Here is a 15790-nt window from a genome sequence, read left to right as displayed (position 1 = left end):
TGTTTCACATCCAACACCTCAAGTATGATTCTCCATTTAGAAATTATCCATTTTTCATCCATCTATCGTACAAACACATTCAGCCATATGTATGGTATTTTGAGACTTCTTGGCTTTTCTTTTGTTCGAAACGTTCGAAGAAGGCTACACAAGAATTATCTCCGCTAACCGTCTATAATTTTGAGTTCGTACAGTAAAGGAAACCGCCAGCTATGCTAGTAGAACAGATGTGTTTAACAGTAATTTTTATGGTACATAAAAGGCTTTATAATATGAAATTTTTTAATGATAATGGGATACGAACCTTGAATTAGAGAAGATAATAAGGATAACAAAAGAAGGGAACACCGAACATGGATAATAGAATTAGAAAATGACAAATTATCGGCGGGGTAAGCACATACAACTAGAATAATGGATGTAGCTAATATTGATGTGGTGTTATGATCAGGTTGATATCCATCGACTAAAACTGAAATATAAACCTTTCTTTTGCCTTATAAGTGCTTGAGTATTAAGGAATATGAAATAATATTAAACATACCTTCACATTGTAACAATACCAAAACATCTGTCAGTATCGAAACAATATTAAACATATCTCCACATTGTAACAATACCAAAACATCTGTCAGTGTCAAAACTGTATCAAATATACCTCTGCATCGAAACAATACCAAAACATCTGTCAGTATCGAAACAGTATCAAACATACCTCCACATCGAAACAATGCCAAAACATCTGTCAGTATCGAAACAGTATCAAACATATCTCCACATCGAAACAATACCAAAACATCTGTCAGTGTCAAAACAGTATCAAATATACCTCCACATCGAAACAATACCAAAACATCTGTCAGTATCGAAACAGTATCAAACATACCTCCACATCGAAACAATACCAAAACATCTGTCAGTGTCAAAACAGTATCAAACAAACCTCCACATCGAAACAATACCAAAACATCTGTCAGTGTCAAAACAGTATCAAATATACCTCCACATCGAAACAATACCAAAACATCTGTCAGTGTCAAAACAGTATCAAATATACCTCCACATCGAAACAATACCAAAACATCTGTCAGTGTCAAAACAGTATCAAATATACCTCCACATCGAAACAATACCAAAACATCTGTCAGTATCGAAACAGTATCAAACACACCTCCACATCGAAACAATACCAAAACATCTGTCAGTATCGAAACAGTATCAAACATACCTCCACATCGAAACAATACCAAAACATCTGTCAGTGTCAAAACAGTATCAAACATACCTCCACATCGAAACAATACCAAAACATCTGTCAGTGTCAAAACAGTATCAAATATACCTCCACATCGAAACAATACCAAAACATCTGTCAGTGTCAAAACAGTATCAAATATACCTCTGCATCGAAACAATACCAAAACATCTGTCAGTATCGAAACAGTATCAAACATACCTCCACATCGAACAATACCAAAACATCTGTCGGTATCGAACAGTATCAAACATACCTCCACATCGAAACAATGCCAAAACATCTGTCGGTGTCAAAACAATATCAAACATACCTCCACATCGAACAATGCCAAAAACATCTGTCGGTATCGAGGCAGTTATCAAATATACCTCTGCAACGAAACAATACCAAAACATCTGTCGGTATCGAACAGTATCAAACATACCTCCACATCGAAACAATACCAAAACATCTGTCAGTATCGAAACAGTATCAAACATACCTCCACATCGAAACAATACCAAAACATCTGTCAGTGTCAAAACAATATCAAACATACCTCCACATCGAAACAATACCAAAACATCTGTCAATATCGAAACAGTATCAAATATACCTCTGCATCGAAACAATACCAAAACATCTGTCAGTATCGAAACAGTATCAAACATACCTCCACATCGAAACAATACCAAAACATCTGTCAGTATCGAAACAGTATCAAACATACCTCCACATCGAAACAATACCAAAACATTTGTCAGTGTCAAAACAATATCAAACATACCTCCACATCGAAACAATACCAAAACATCTGTCAGTATCGAAACAATACCGGAATATTCCTCAGGTTATGATAATTTGGAAATAACAATAGCTCTTAAAATAAAAAAAAATTACAAAAAGACCCCGAGTGAAATAATTTTTGAAAAGTCAAGTTTTAAAAACGTAAAAAAGAGTTAAAACCTTTCTATTGAAGGAGACAGTTTAGATAACATAATGCACCTGACGAAGACGGAATAAACTAGTTTTCATAAGTATGACGAAACATACACTGGTAAACCATGGACGGCTAGCGCAGACAGCCCTCGTGTAGCTTTGCGCGAAATTCCAAACAAGCAAACAAAAGAAAAGGTATATTAAGAAAAAAAAAAAACGTTTATTGTTAGTTACATCCGGTAGGCTATAGATATTAGTCCTAATGATGGTAACTCTTGTCGAACCCGATTTTCGTTTTTTCACTCTTCACGTGCTTGAAAGTTATGTTTGAGTTTTAAATATTCTGGAAAAACAAAACGAAACGTTGATGAAATTGAACGTATAATAAAAAGAGAACGCAAAATAATGTTTACTAATTAAAACTGATTTTAGTGTCTTGATCAGCCGAAGTGGCGTGGAGGTTTACGTGTTGGGCTGCGGATCGAACGATCTAACGTTCGATACTTGACGCCGTAGAAGTCGCATACACTTTTTGTTGTGGACACATTATAAGCGTGATATTCTTTTATTTAGCTAAAATTATCAAACAGTACAAATTAATTATTCTTAGGATAAAGAACAGTATATCTGTGACTTTATACCGGTCCAGTTTGACTGGTTCTACGTTAACAGAGATTAACATCGACGTTAACAGAGATTAACAGTTGCTCTATTTCTTGAAGCTGAAAAATCTTTCAGGTGTTATCTACATGTGTTTAGTGACGTCATTTTACGCCCTCATCCGGCAGTAGACGCCCTTCTAATCTGTAGGTGCATAAGCTAGGAAAACAAATACAACAAAATTTAAACTATTTCTTGTAGGATTACTCGTAGGAGTGAAGTATTCCTACAGGACTAAAGGTTAATTCACTACGAGTTGTTGTACACCAAACACGTTCATTAGTTTTACGGCCCCCGTACACACTTTAAATGCTGTGCACACCGATGAAAGTTGAAACCAGAGAGACACAGCTGTCACTGTCTTGACTAAGCCTATCTGGGAATAATTTTAAGTCATTGCTGTGCTACGCGGTTTTTAAGTTTCCCACGTTACGTTTCAGAACTGTTACTATGTATAAATACATGGCATAGGAAACACAGTAGACGCTGTGCATCTATCAACGAGTAACAAAAGAGTGCAGTTATTGTGCTTTATTTGTTTTTGAACTTCGCTCAAAGCTACACAAGGGCTATCTGTGCTAGCCGTTCCTAATTTAGCAGCATAAGACTAGAGGGAAGGCAGCAAGTCATCACCACCACCCCGCCAACTCTTGGGCGAATATTTTACCAATGCATAGTGGGATTGACCGGCACAGTATAACGCCCCCACAGCTGAAAGGGTGGGCATGTTTGGTGCGACGGAGATTCGAACAAACTTGGTAAAACTACACAGTAAGTTCTGGAGAACTGAACCCCCGAGTTTATTGTTATAAGTCTGAATATTTACCACCGGGGATGCTACGAGTGTATTAACAAATTATAATATACACTGTGGACTAGGAAATTAATAAAACAAGCAAAACATTTAATTTTTCGAACTGCTTCTGTTCTCTTAAATCATTAGAATCGAAAAGAGAGAATTATGTCTTAATATTTATAAAACACTGCAATATAAACTCTTGAAAATACGTTCGAAGGAAAATGTTTTGGTTGTTTAGAATTAAACACAAAGCTACACAATGGACCGCCTGTGCTCTGCTCACCACGGGTATCGAAACCCGGTTTCCAGGGTTGTGAGTCTGCAGACATTCCGCTCTGTCACTAGGGGTCAAAACAAAAAGTAAAACTGTATTTGTTTGTTTTTTAATTTCGCGTAAAGCTACATGAGGGCTATCTGCGCTAGCCGTCCTTACTTTAGCAGTGTAAGAATAGAGGAAAGGCAGCTAGTTATCACCACCCACCGCCAACTTTTGGGCTACTCTTTTATCAACGAATAGTGGCATTGACCGTCACTTATAACGCCCCCACGGCTGAAAGCGGTGAGTATGTTTTGATTCGAACCCGCGACCTTCAGAATAAGTAAAACTATTAAAACTTAGGTGGTATTTAAATCTATTCATTTTTTACATATTATAAAATGTGTTCTTACCGATTCTATATAATTTATACCTGTATTTGTAGTTAATATACGTTTTCTCTATTACCACGCTAACTGTGACGTTCACATGGTTGTAGATTACAGATTCTTACAATGATTAAAGTAGTTCGTTCTCACAGTGTTATTTCATCTAACCATAAATATTTAAAAAATATAATATTTGCTTTGTGTCAAGAATTAGCTATCGCAACTATTTGAAATATATTTATTTAAGAGTTAATTTGAACAAATATTTTCACAATACGACACGGATTTTAATTTTCTAAATATGCCCTGCCATCTAGTGAATATGTTTAAAAGCAGATATTTTTTTCTCAAAAAACATGTATTGTAGGAGTCAAAAGAAGAACAGTACTTATTTCAAACCGATCCAAAACGTTAATAATTACATTATTATATCAAGCAATAAGAATATTATGAGATAACAATATACACATGTTTAATTATCGACACAACAAATTAATTAGAATACGTTGTTTTAAAAATATATCATTTCTTCACGGTCACTTGCAAACGTTTCAAAAATACGAAACAAATCTGTATGAATACGTGTGTTAATGTTAGTAGTGGACAAAGGTCAAATGTTGGGAGTGGCTAATACAAATGCTCCTCGTGCCAGTTCGCGCAAAATCGAACAAAATAAACAGTAGTTCAATGAAGTGGTGATAGAAATATAAAATTGGTCACTGTAGAAATATGTTCATGTTTCAGTAAGAACTAGGAACTGGACGTTGCAAAAAACAATAATAATTATTTTTATATTAATAACAGTAACTGATTATTGTGCGAAAAACAACTAAATATCTGTATTTAGTTGACAGTAGTCTAGAGCACACAGTTATGTATGTATCTATAGGGAGATGAAACATGATCCCCCCCTCCCCACAAATATATCCTCGTACAGTTTACAGTAAGTTTGTTTGAAGTTAAGCACAAAGTTACACAATGGGCTATCAATGATGTGCTGACCACAGATGTCGAGACTCGGCTTATAGGGTTGTCAGCCCACAAACATTTTTTAAATTACTAAAAGTAAATACAAATCCCAGTATATCATTCGATTTATCAGTGAAATATATTGATATCAGTAATTGTTAATCTTTTAGATAATTCTATGCAGGCAAATCGAAAGATGAAGACAGGTTCTTTGATAACGTATGTTATTGGTGGAATGTGTATTACGCGTATGAAGTTTTGATTTATATTTTATAACTTTGAACCAATATTCAAGTAAAACTGAAGAACACACAGCACAGTTACCATGAATTTATTCTATTCTCGCGAAATATTTAGGACACAAACCGTTTTTTAAAGTACTAAGAATGAATTAGTAACAATGGTGCTACAGGTGTTACATATTATTAAAACCACATGCGAGTTCGTTGTATTAATTAAAGTATAACCCATACAAACTCCACATGCGAGTTCGTTGTATTAATTAAAATATAACCCATACAAAACTCCACATGCGAGTTTGCTGTATTAATTAAAATACAACCCATACAAAACTCCACATGCGAGTTCTTTGTATTAATTAAAATACAACCCATACAAAACTCCATATGCGAGTTTGCTGTATTAATTAAAATACAACCCATACAAAACTCCACATGCGAGTTTGCTGTATTAATTAAAATACAACCCACACAAAACTCCACATGCGAGTTTACTGTATTAATTAAAATACAACCCACACAAAACTCCACATGCGAGTTTGCTGTATTAATTAAAATACAACCCATACAAAACTCCACATGCGAGTTTGCTGTATTAATTAAAATACAACCCATACAAAACTCCACATGCGAGGTTGCTGTATTAATTAAAATACAACCCATACAAAACTCCACATGCGAGTTTGCTGTATTAATTAAAATACAACCCATACAAAACTCCACATGCGAGTTTGCTGTATTAATTAAAATACAACCCATACAAAACTCCACATGCGAGTTTGCTGTATTAATTAAAATACAACCCATACAAAACTCCACATGCGAGTTTGCTGTATTAATTAAAATACAACCCATACAAAACTCCACATGCGAGATTGCTGTATTAATTAAAATACAACCCACACAAAACTCCACATGCGAGTTTGCTGTATTAATTAAAATACAACCCACACAAAACTCCACATGCGAGTTTGCTGTATTAATTAAAATACAACCCATACAAAACAGCACATGCGAGTTTGCTGTATTAATTAAAATACAACCCATACAAAACTCCACATGCGAGATTGCTGTATTAATTAAAATACAACCCATACAAAACTCCACATGCGAGTTTGCTGTATTAATTAAAATACAACCCATACAAAACTCGACATGCGAGTTTGCTGTATTAATTAAAATACAACCCATACAAAACTCCACATGCGAGTTTGCTGTATTAATTAAAATACAACCCATACAAAACTCCACATGCGAGTTTGCTGTATTAATTAAAATACAACCCATACAAAACTCCACATGCGAGTTTGCTGTATTAATTAAAATACAACCCATACAAAACTCCACATGCGAGTTTGCTGTATTAATTAAAATACAACCCATAGAAAACTTGTAGAGTTTTTATCACATTGCACGTTCCATTTGAAAATGTCTCACTCATCAATACGAAGGTTCGAAGACTTGCAAAACAGTCTTGGTCAAAATGTTTGTATACTGTTCTCTGTGAATGCTAGCCCGGCATGGCCAGGTGGTTAAGACACTCGACTCGTAATCTGAGGGTTGCGAGTTCGAATCTCCATCGCACCAAATATGCTTGCCCTTTCAGCCGTGGGGTCGTTATAATGTTACAGTCAATCTCACTGTTCGTTGATGAAGGAGTAGCCCAAGAGTTGGCGGTGGGTGGTGATAACTCGCTGTTTTTCCTCTAGTCTTACACTGCTGAATTAGGGACGGCGAGCGCAGATAGCCCTCGAGTATCTTTGCGCGAAATTCGAAATGAACCAAACAAACTATGAACGCTGTTGTCTACACGCATGTATTGGCTATTGAGTAAAAGTCCGAGTAGTCACAGAGAAGTTAGCGTATCACGGGACAAACACGTGCATGTTGTTCTGCTATGCGTAAGTTGTTTTGAGCATATGTTTATCAAATAACACATACACATCTGTTTGGTATTAGAAAAGCTAGTTTTTGAAATTCAAACTTAGAATTTCAGGAAATCAATACTCGAGTTCATTTGAATGTTCTTTACTTGTTTGAAAACCTTTTCACTTCAAACTAATTTTTTACCCTGGAGCAAAGTTTGGTTCAGAGCGAAGGCACATCGGGCTATTTGTCCAGTGCGGGATTATCGAACCCCGAATTTTAGCTTTGTAAGTCAGTAAGTGTTCCACTATTCTTCAACTGGAGATTGTGTAGTAATCTTAGAAACATATCAGTAAGTGTTCCACCATTCTTCAACTGGAGATTGTGTAGTAATCTTAGAAACATATCAGTAAGTGTTCCACCATTCTTCAACTGGAGATTGTGTAGTAATCTTAGAAACATATCAGTAAGTGTTCCACTATTCTTCAACTGGAGATTGTGTAGTAATCTTAGAAACATATCAGTAAGTGTTCCACTATTCTTCAACTGGAGATTGTGTAGTAATCTTAGAAACATATCAGTAAGTGTTCCACCATTCTTCAACTGGAGATTGTGTAGTAATCTTAGAAACATATCAGTAAGTGTTCCACTATTCTTCAACTGGAGATTGTGTAGTAATCTTAGAAACATATCAGTAAGTGTTCCACCATTCTTCAACTGAGATTGTGTAGTAATCTTAGAAACATATCAGTAAGTGTTCCACCATTCTTCAACTGGAGATTGTGTAGTAATCTTAGAAACATATCAGTAAGTGTTCCACCATTCTTCAACTGGAGATTGTGTGGTAATCTTAGAAACATAATGAGTTCAAGAAACAGATTGTTTCAGAATAATCTTGTATGATTTCATTTTGAGTGTCGAAAACAAGCAGAAAAGTAAAACATTCCAAGGTTTATCAGTTAGCTACAGCTATTCTCAGAGTAGACGGTAGGGGCTGTTAACTGGATGCCTTTCTTTTAGTCTCCAAGTTCAAAATTCGGAACGCCCTCTTGTGTAGCTTTTTGCAAATAACCGGAACAAACAACTCTTAAGTTTTATTGTTTATGTGTGTGTTTTCTTAAAGCAAAGCCACATCGGTTTATCTGCTGAGTCCACCGAGGGGAATCGAACCCCTAATTTTAGCGTTTTAATTCCGTATGCTTGCAGCTGTACTAGCGGGGACCTCAACAATTCTTGATCACCTTATTTTAACTTATTCTATGAATAGTTAATTCTACTATAGTTTTGTAAGTCTATCAAAAATAACTTCCTTTCGAACCTAAGTAAAAAACTTCATTCTACACCTGAAGAAAGGGAAAAACAAATGTTCGAAAAGAAAGCACGAGACATAATTTCCAAGTTCCTAATCTCCCACCAATCAGGAATCACATGAGAAACCGCTCATACGAACAAAGAGTGGAACCGCTACTTTCATAAGAAGTGCCAGAAAAGATTTGAAAGACTAGCTGACCCCGGCATGGCCAGGTGGGTTAAGGCGTTCGACTCTAATTTGAGGGCAGAGGTTCGAATCCCTGTCGCATCAAACATCCGTGCCCTATCAGCCGTGGGGCGTTATAATTTTACGGTGAATCCCACTATTCGTTGATAAAGAGTAGTCAAGAGTTGGCGGTGGGTGGTGATAACTAGCTTCCTTTCTTCCAGTCTTACACTGCTAACTAAGGGACGGCTAGCGCAGACAGTCCTTGTGTAGCTTTACGTGAAATTCCAAAACAAACAAACAAACAAAAGACTAGACTAGCTTGGTATAATGGACATCGTCAGATAAAACATCTGTACAAAATAGTTATTATTTTTAATTAAGTACAAAGCTTCACAACTAACTATCTGTGTTCTGCTCACCACGGGTATCAAAACCCGGTTCTTTAAGTTTGCAGACATGCCGCTGTGCCACTAGGGGGCTCTGTGCGAAGCAAACACGTTCCGTCCCACAATTCCTCAGGCTGATATTTATTCTGTTCTGTGAACCTGACGATGACCGAAGAAGGTCGAAACGTTGTTCACTCCTCTACGTAAAAAAAAATGTTCTCAACCCAAACGAGCCGTTTTTAAATGTATTATTTCTGTTCCATTGTTGACTCATTGTTCAACAGTTTTCATAAAATTTTGTCACGTTTTCGCTTTATGTTTCGTAGTTACCTTTCTGTCGACGTTAAGTGTCCAATAATTTCGACTAAAAGAAACTGTTTGTTTGAAATTTTGCGCAAAGCTACACGAGGGCTATCTGCGCTAGCCGTCTCTAATTTAATAGTGTAAGACTAGAGGAAAGGCAGCTAGTCAGCACCACCCATCGCCAACTCTTGAGCTACTCTTTTACAAACGAGTAGTGCGATTGACCGTAACATTATAACGTATCCACGGCTAAAAGGACGAGCAAGGTTGGTGTGACGGGAATTCGAACCTCCGCCTTCATATTAGGAGTCAAACGCCTTAACCAACCTGGCCACGCTGGGGCCAGCTAGTCTTTTAAGTGCCTTAACCACCTGGCCATGCCGAGGCCCACTAACAGAAACGTTTAACATCTACGAAACTCATGGAGAAGAATATGATATTTGTTGTGTTTTCTTTGCATTTCTCTTCAAAAGTCTATTAAGGATTTAAAGTTCGACGTAAGGCAGACAAAGTGAATTTAAAACTTTTTTACGCGTAACGGAATTTCTATGACAAATGTGACATAAAATAGCATTTGAAAGGCGTATTGATTTCAGTGTTCTGCATTTAAACCCTTAATAATATATATAAATAATACGCTTGAGTTTGTCTGTTCGGAATCTTTCACGCAAATTTCCAGATCAAACTTCACAAATATCATGTTGCTATATAGCCTTTTGTTCGAGAAGTCCAGGTTGCATACTGGATTTTCGATAAGTTTTGGTTTTGCCAAACTTTTCAGTGCAGCGAATATCGTACACCATAGCATAATGTCGTTGTGATCACGCGACAACTCATTTCATTTTCAACTTCAGTTTTTATTTGCAAAGTGTTTTACACTGTTAACCCCGAGTATAATTTCGTAAAAAAATAACATTACATTAAATATAATTTATATCGGTTTTCTTGATTTAATTAGGTGTGAAATACGCATGCGTAGTTTGTTCAAAACAAAATGTTTACCACTTTAAGAACCTTCTTTCAGACGTTTCTGCGTTATCAGCTGAGTTTGCTTTCATTAAAACTTTAGATTTACTTTATATTGCAATAATTTAAGCTTCATAAATTGCTATAGACAGCTTTAACTATCATTTCCTTTACTACAGTTTTTATTCTTTGTTTTATGATTTTATTTGTTTCAACTTCTAAAACTGAAAAAAATTCATCTTTTCAGAATGTTAAAAAGTATTTTAGAGTCAACAGCTATCACCTTTCGTGATTGTTTAGCTTTCTTCTAACAGTTACAGAAAAATAAGGATATTCAGTTTAAAGTTGTGTATATGGTAGATATTTCGATGAAAGTACAAAGTGTGTGCAAAACCACATTGAGCTTTCTGTACCGAGAGGAATCGAACCCTGATTGTAGCGTTGTAAATCCATAGACTTACCGCCGTTCCACCAGGGGACTACACTTGAACAATGTGGGTGTGGGTGTTTTCTTATAGCAAAGCCACAATGGGCTTTCTGCTGTGTCCACCGAGGGGGAATTGAACCCCTGATTTTAGCGTTCTAAATCCATAGACTCACCGCTGCCCCACCAGGGGAGGGAAACAAGTGGAAAGTGAAATCGTTTTAAAGCAATAAACGTATACGTAGAAATAACTGTATGTTAAAATACGTTTTTAACTTTATTTGCAACCTGAAGATGTTGTATTTGGATGTCTACAAATGCACTAAACAACTTCATTCGGTCAAAGATGACGAGAGAACGTTTTTTTTATCGAATAACCTTTTTATCTATTACAAATATCAATTTTGTCACATTTTAAACAAATATGTCACAAAATTCTAGAAGGTTTGTGATGATTATTTTCTTCTCAAAATAAAACTAAAACGAAGTACACAAGTTTTAATAAAGTAATCACCAATCGGAGTTCGCAAAATCGAGAAATATTGACCTCTCGTCCAATCTGTTCTATTGCTTCCTAATTAGTCAAATCACGAAGAAAAACATTACTGAAGGAAGGGCGTGTCCCCCTGTTGAGATTTATCAGAAATTACAAAGGGTGAAGGACTCTTTTCAATGTATTAAATTAATCATTTTTAGCCTAACAAGCATATTTAACCAGTAACAGACGGGTAGCGTCCTCGTACTTTAAATTCAAGTAATCCATTCGAGTCTCTGTTGTCAACGGACTTTAATATTATAAAAGGAAACTCGTTTTTATAAATCAGTTTGCTCGCTACGTTTATTCGACAATGTCTTCTTTGATATTTCGGTTATACAAAGTTTTGAATTAAAAAAAAATATTCTCGTGCAATTAGTAGTGTTTCGAATTTCGTTATTTGTTAACTAAAGATTAAGTTTAATGGTTACAATCACTGAAGTGACTGGAACCCAATGCTTACCTTTCACTTTACCTGAAGTTTTGCTTTGTAACAGCAGAAGGATTGTGAATTGTATATTTATTAGACGTAAACATTACCAATACATTTCTTTTGATAGACCATTCCTTCTTAATGATCTCCAATACGACAGGATCACCGGGTTCTTTTCCAATCTGAAATTTTATTTGGCGTTTGTGTGTGTGTGTGTTTTTTTAAATAGCAACGGTTTGTTTTGAACTTCGCACAAAGCTACACGAGGGCTACCTATCCCAAATTTAGCAGTGTAAGACTAGAGGGAAGGAAGCTAGTCATCACCATCCACTGCCAACTCTTGGGCTACTTTTTAACAACGAATAGTGAGATTGACCGTCGAATTATAACGCCCCAAGGGCTGAGAGGATGAGCATGTGTGTTTGTTTGTTGTTTTTTTTATAACAAAGCCACATCGGACTATCTGCTAAGTCCACCGAGGAGAATCGAACCCCTGATTTTAGCGTTGTAAATCCGTACACTTACCGCTGTACCAGCGAGGGACGAGTTAAGTATTCACTCGTTCGCGGGAAGAGTTGAAATATGAGACCTTGCAAATATTTATCTGCAAAAACATCTCGAATCCGGAGTTTGGAGGGTCGATTTGATGCAAGCTGTCGGCTATGTTTGGTTGGGTCAGTAATGAGGTGGTAGATTCTTTAACATTTAGAAAAAATGTAATACGTTGCTGGGGATCAGCCCAGGAGTTGTGTAACTCCCCTTTACTTAAAAACGTGATTCAACTGGGTATCGCTTCCTCTCCACACCATCTTAATTATCAGTATCTGTTTGATGACAGTCTTACATTTTAAACAGTGAGGTTTTGTCGGTTTCTTTAAGAAATACGTACAAGATTTGGGTACTGATGAAAATATATACAAGGACGAGGGTTAACCACCCAAATGATTATACAATTGTCCTTATAAGTAGCAACGGTTTATTTTAAATTTCGCACAAAGCTACTCAAGGGCTATCTACACTAGCCGTCCCAAATTTAGCAGTGTAAGACTAGAGGGAAGGCAGCTAGTCATCACCATCCACTGCCAACTCTTGGGCTACTCTTTTATCAACGAATAGTGAGATTGACCGTCGAATTATAACGCCCCAAGGTCTGAAAGGACGAGCATGTTTGGTGTGACGGGGATTCGAACATGCGACCCTCGGGTTACGAGTCGAGTGCTTTAATCACCTGGCCATGCTGGATCAAATAGCAACGGAAAAAATATGTTTAATTATCTACACTGGTGGACAGGTTGAGTTTTCGTATAAGTACATAGATGGCTCTCATCAGACGTTTTTTATTATCTGTGTAATGTTTTCTTAAGGACACAGTCACGTTCTCAGAACTGGGTGGGTAAGTATTAATTCTACGTACTTATAATGCAAACATCCGAGGTTCGATTCTCCGCGACGAACAGAGTGCATTCCATTAAGATAACAAATAATATAGAAATACATGGTCCCCAGATGAGACAACTCTAAGATATGAGGTTCGATTCCATCGGTGGACGTAGAAAATAACCTAATATGCTTTTTTTTTTTTAAAAGCAACCATGGTATTATATTCTATTTGAAACAATTAGATTGCAATAGTATTCAACAATTAATAGCTATACAAAAGTGTTTCTGTAAACACTGGAACAGACAAGATCCCAAGCTCCACACCGCGTGGAGGTCTCAATAACTGATCATTAAAAAATAGCAAAACTTTACTCGTATTGTTACAGTTTAAAATAGTTTTATTTCGTTTGGATGACTTAAATTATATATATTGTCCTATTAAGTCAATTATGTTGTGTTTAAGTAACTTCATTTGTAAATTAACGATCTTCTGGTGGTTTAAGAAAATCTTATGTGATTAGTGATAACCAACAGTTTTGAGTTTTTCAACAATGTGTTTATAGTAGTTTTAACGAACCTGTCTAAACTATAAGGTAGTTATTGAGTCTTCATGTACAAATGTACCGTTTAATGATAAATTAATTGTTCAAAATTGTGATGTTATTAGAGGTACAACTAAACTGATTTTATTAAGTCATTATAAATTGTCACCAGAGTCCAACTGACGTGTCTGCGGGTTCATGGACTGCACCAAGTTTGGCGAATTTACGTTGACGAAATGACGGAAAGAGGTGAGTGGAAGATTGTTCTTTTCAGGTTAAACCTTTATACTACAGTAGACATGTTGACGATACAATTGTAGTTTTTATAAATACATTACTTAAACAATCAACACAACAATATTAAATTTACAATAGAAGAACAACCTATTTCTTTATATACCACAAAGAGTTAACTTTGGTCGAAGGTTTAACACTGAATGTTATCACAAACCAATGTTTACCGAGCAATATTTTTATCCTGAAAGTGATTTTGTTTTTACCTTTTGAGTTCAAGAATAATTCGGTTAAAAATGTAGTTCATCGACTCTAATGTAGTTCGCTCTATTTCTGGATTCCATGAAGTACAATATATAAAGATTTGTCTTCACAAACAGTAGTTTCTCGTGTATAATTAATTGTTAGTGTTATTAAACAGTTAATTACATTTCTAAATTCGGTGGATATGTTGAAAGTAAAGAAAGAGTTTCTTGCAATCTACCTTTCACTGGTAATTATAAATTAACTTAGTGAATAACAAACCACATGTTTCGCATATGTAATTATTTCAAATATAAAAGACAGGATCCCTAAAACGCATCGCTCTTGTATTATCTACAAATTTACATGTTCAAGGTGTAGCCTAGTCTGTGTGGATGCTATAATTCTTTCTTTGGACTCAAGAATCAAAGAGCATGCGTAAAAAACAGTGTACAACCAGTCGGCCATACAATGTCTCGGTTTGTATGACTGACATCTGTGCTGAACCCAAAGGATTCGACACCTTGGGAAGAACGACTGATAAAGCGAGATATTAATGAGAGGCTGTGAATTTTCAAGAAATTATATCGTAACATGTTTGAAAGCCCTACGTTTTCCTCTGTAGGAGATAATCAACCCTTTGCTGACTAGCGAAACGAAATTCTCACTAATAATAATACGATCGTGTGTCTTTTTTCAACAGGTAGAAACAATTATTAACATATGATGGTCATTTACAAAACTGTACATCATCGGAGACCCACGGGGATCATTTAAACAGCGAGTTCATATCACGTTCCAAGTCCATGGGATCATTACGAAACAGTCGCACCTCCAGAAAAGGACCACATTATCAGAAACCCACGGGATCATTTCAACAGCTAGTCCATATCACGTTCCAAGTCCATGGGATCATTACAAAACAGAAGTATCTCCAGAAAAGGACCACATCATCAGAAACCCACGGGATCATTTTAATATGGTAATTGCCTTTTTGGAAAAGGGTCACATTTGGAGATTTACAGAATTATTTCGGCGTAACAGTCATTTCCAGAAAGAAAATCACATACGAAACTCAATAGGGAAACAAATAAATAAATAGAAGAAATAAACACTACGCTTATTAGGCTTAATAACGGTTAGAGTGTACGAGAGAATTAATAATTATTAATTATCGATTATATCGATGTTTTAAAACAGATACCTTTCCCCCCCCTTCCGGGGGCCTTATGATTAACATGCTTCATTCGCAGTTAGCAGGTTGAGATCTCGAATCATCGTTCCCCTGGCCCGGAATGGCAAAGTGGTTCAGGCACTCGACTCGTAATCCGAGGATCGCGGGTTCGAATCCCCGTCACGCCAAATACGCTCATCCTTTCAGCCGTGGGGCGCTATAATGCAGCTGTCAATCCCATTATTCATTGGTAAAATATTATGTCAAGAATAAGCGATGGATGGTGATGATTAGCTGCCTTCTCTCTAGTCTTATACTGCTAAGTTAGGGACGGCT

General features: G+C 36.2%; 1 long non-coding RNA gene across 2 annotated transcripts; it reads left to right on the top strand.

The window, feature by feature from the left end:
- Positions 1-3325: 3325 nt before the first annotated feature.
- Positions 3326-15456, top strand: LOC143247700 (uncharacterized). 2 transcript variants are annotated; one of them, XR_013026669.1, is made up of 3 exons: positions 3326-4194; positions 13976-14052; positions 14984-15456. It is a non-coding gene; the product is annotated as an uncharacterized LOC143247700 (long non-coding RNA). The 2 variants fall into 2 exon arrangements; XR_013026670.1 differs by lacking the exon at positions 3326-4194 and adding an exon at positions 7570-7706.
- The last annotated feature ends 334 nt before the right edge of the window (positions 15457-15790 follow it).

Source organism: Tachypleus tridentatus, chromosome 3 (genome assembly GCF_004210375.1).
Source record: "Tachypleus tridentatus isolate NWPU-2018 chromosome 3, ASM421037v1, whole genome shotgun sequence".
NCBI classification, from domain to species: domain Eukaryota; kingdom Metazoa; phylum Arthropoda; class Merostomata; order Xiphosura; family Limulidae; genus Tachypleus; species Tachypleus tridentatus.
The sequence above is the reverse complement of the archived record's forward strand: the minus strand, read 5'-3'. Positions and strand labels throughout refer to the sequence as shown.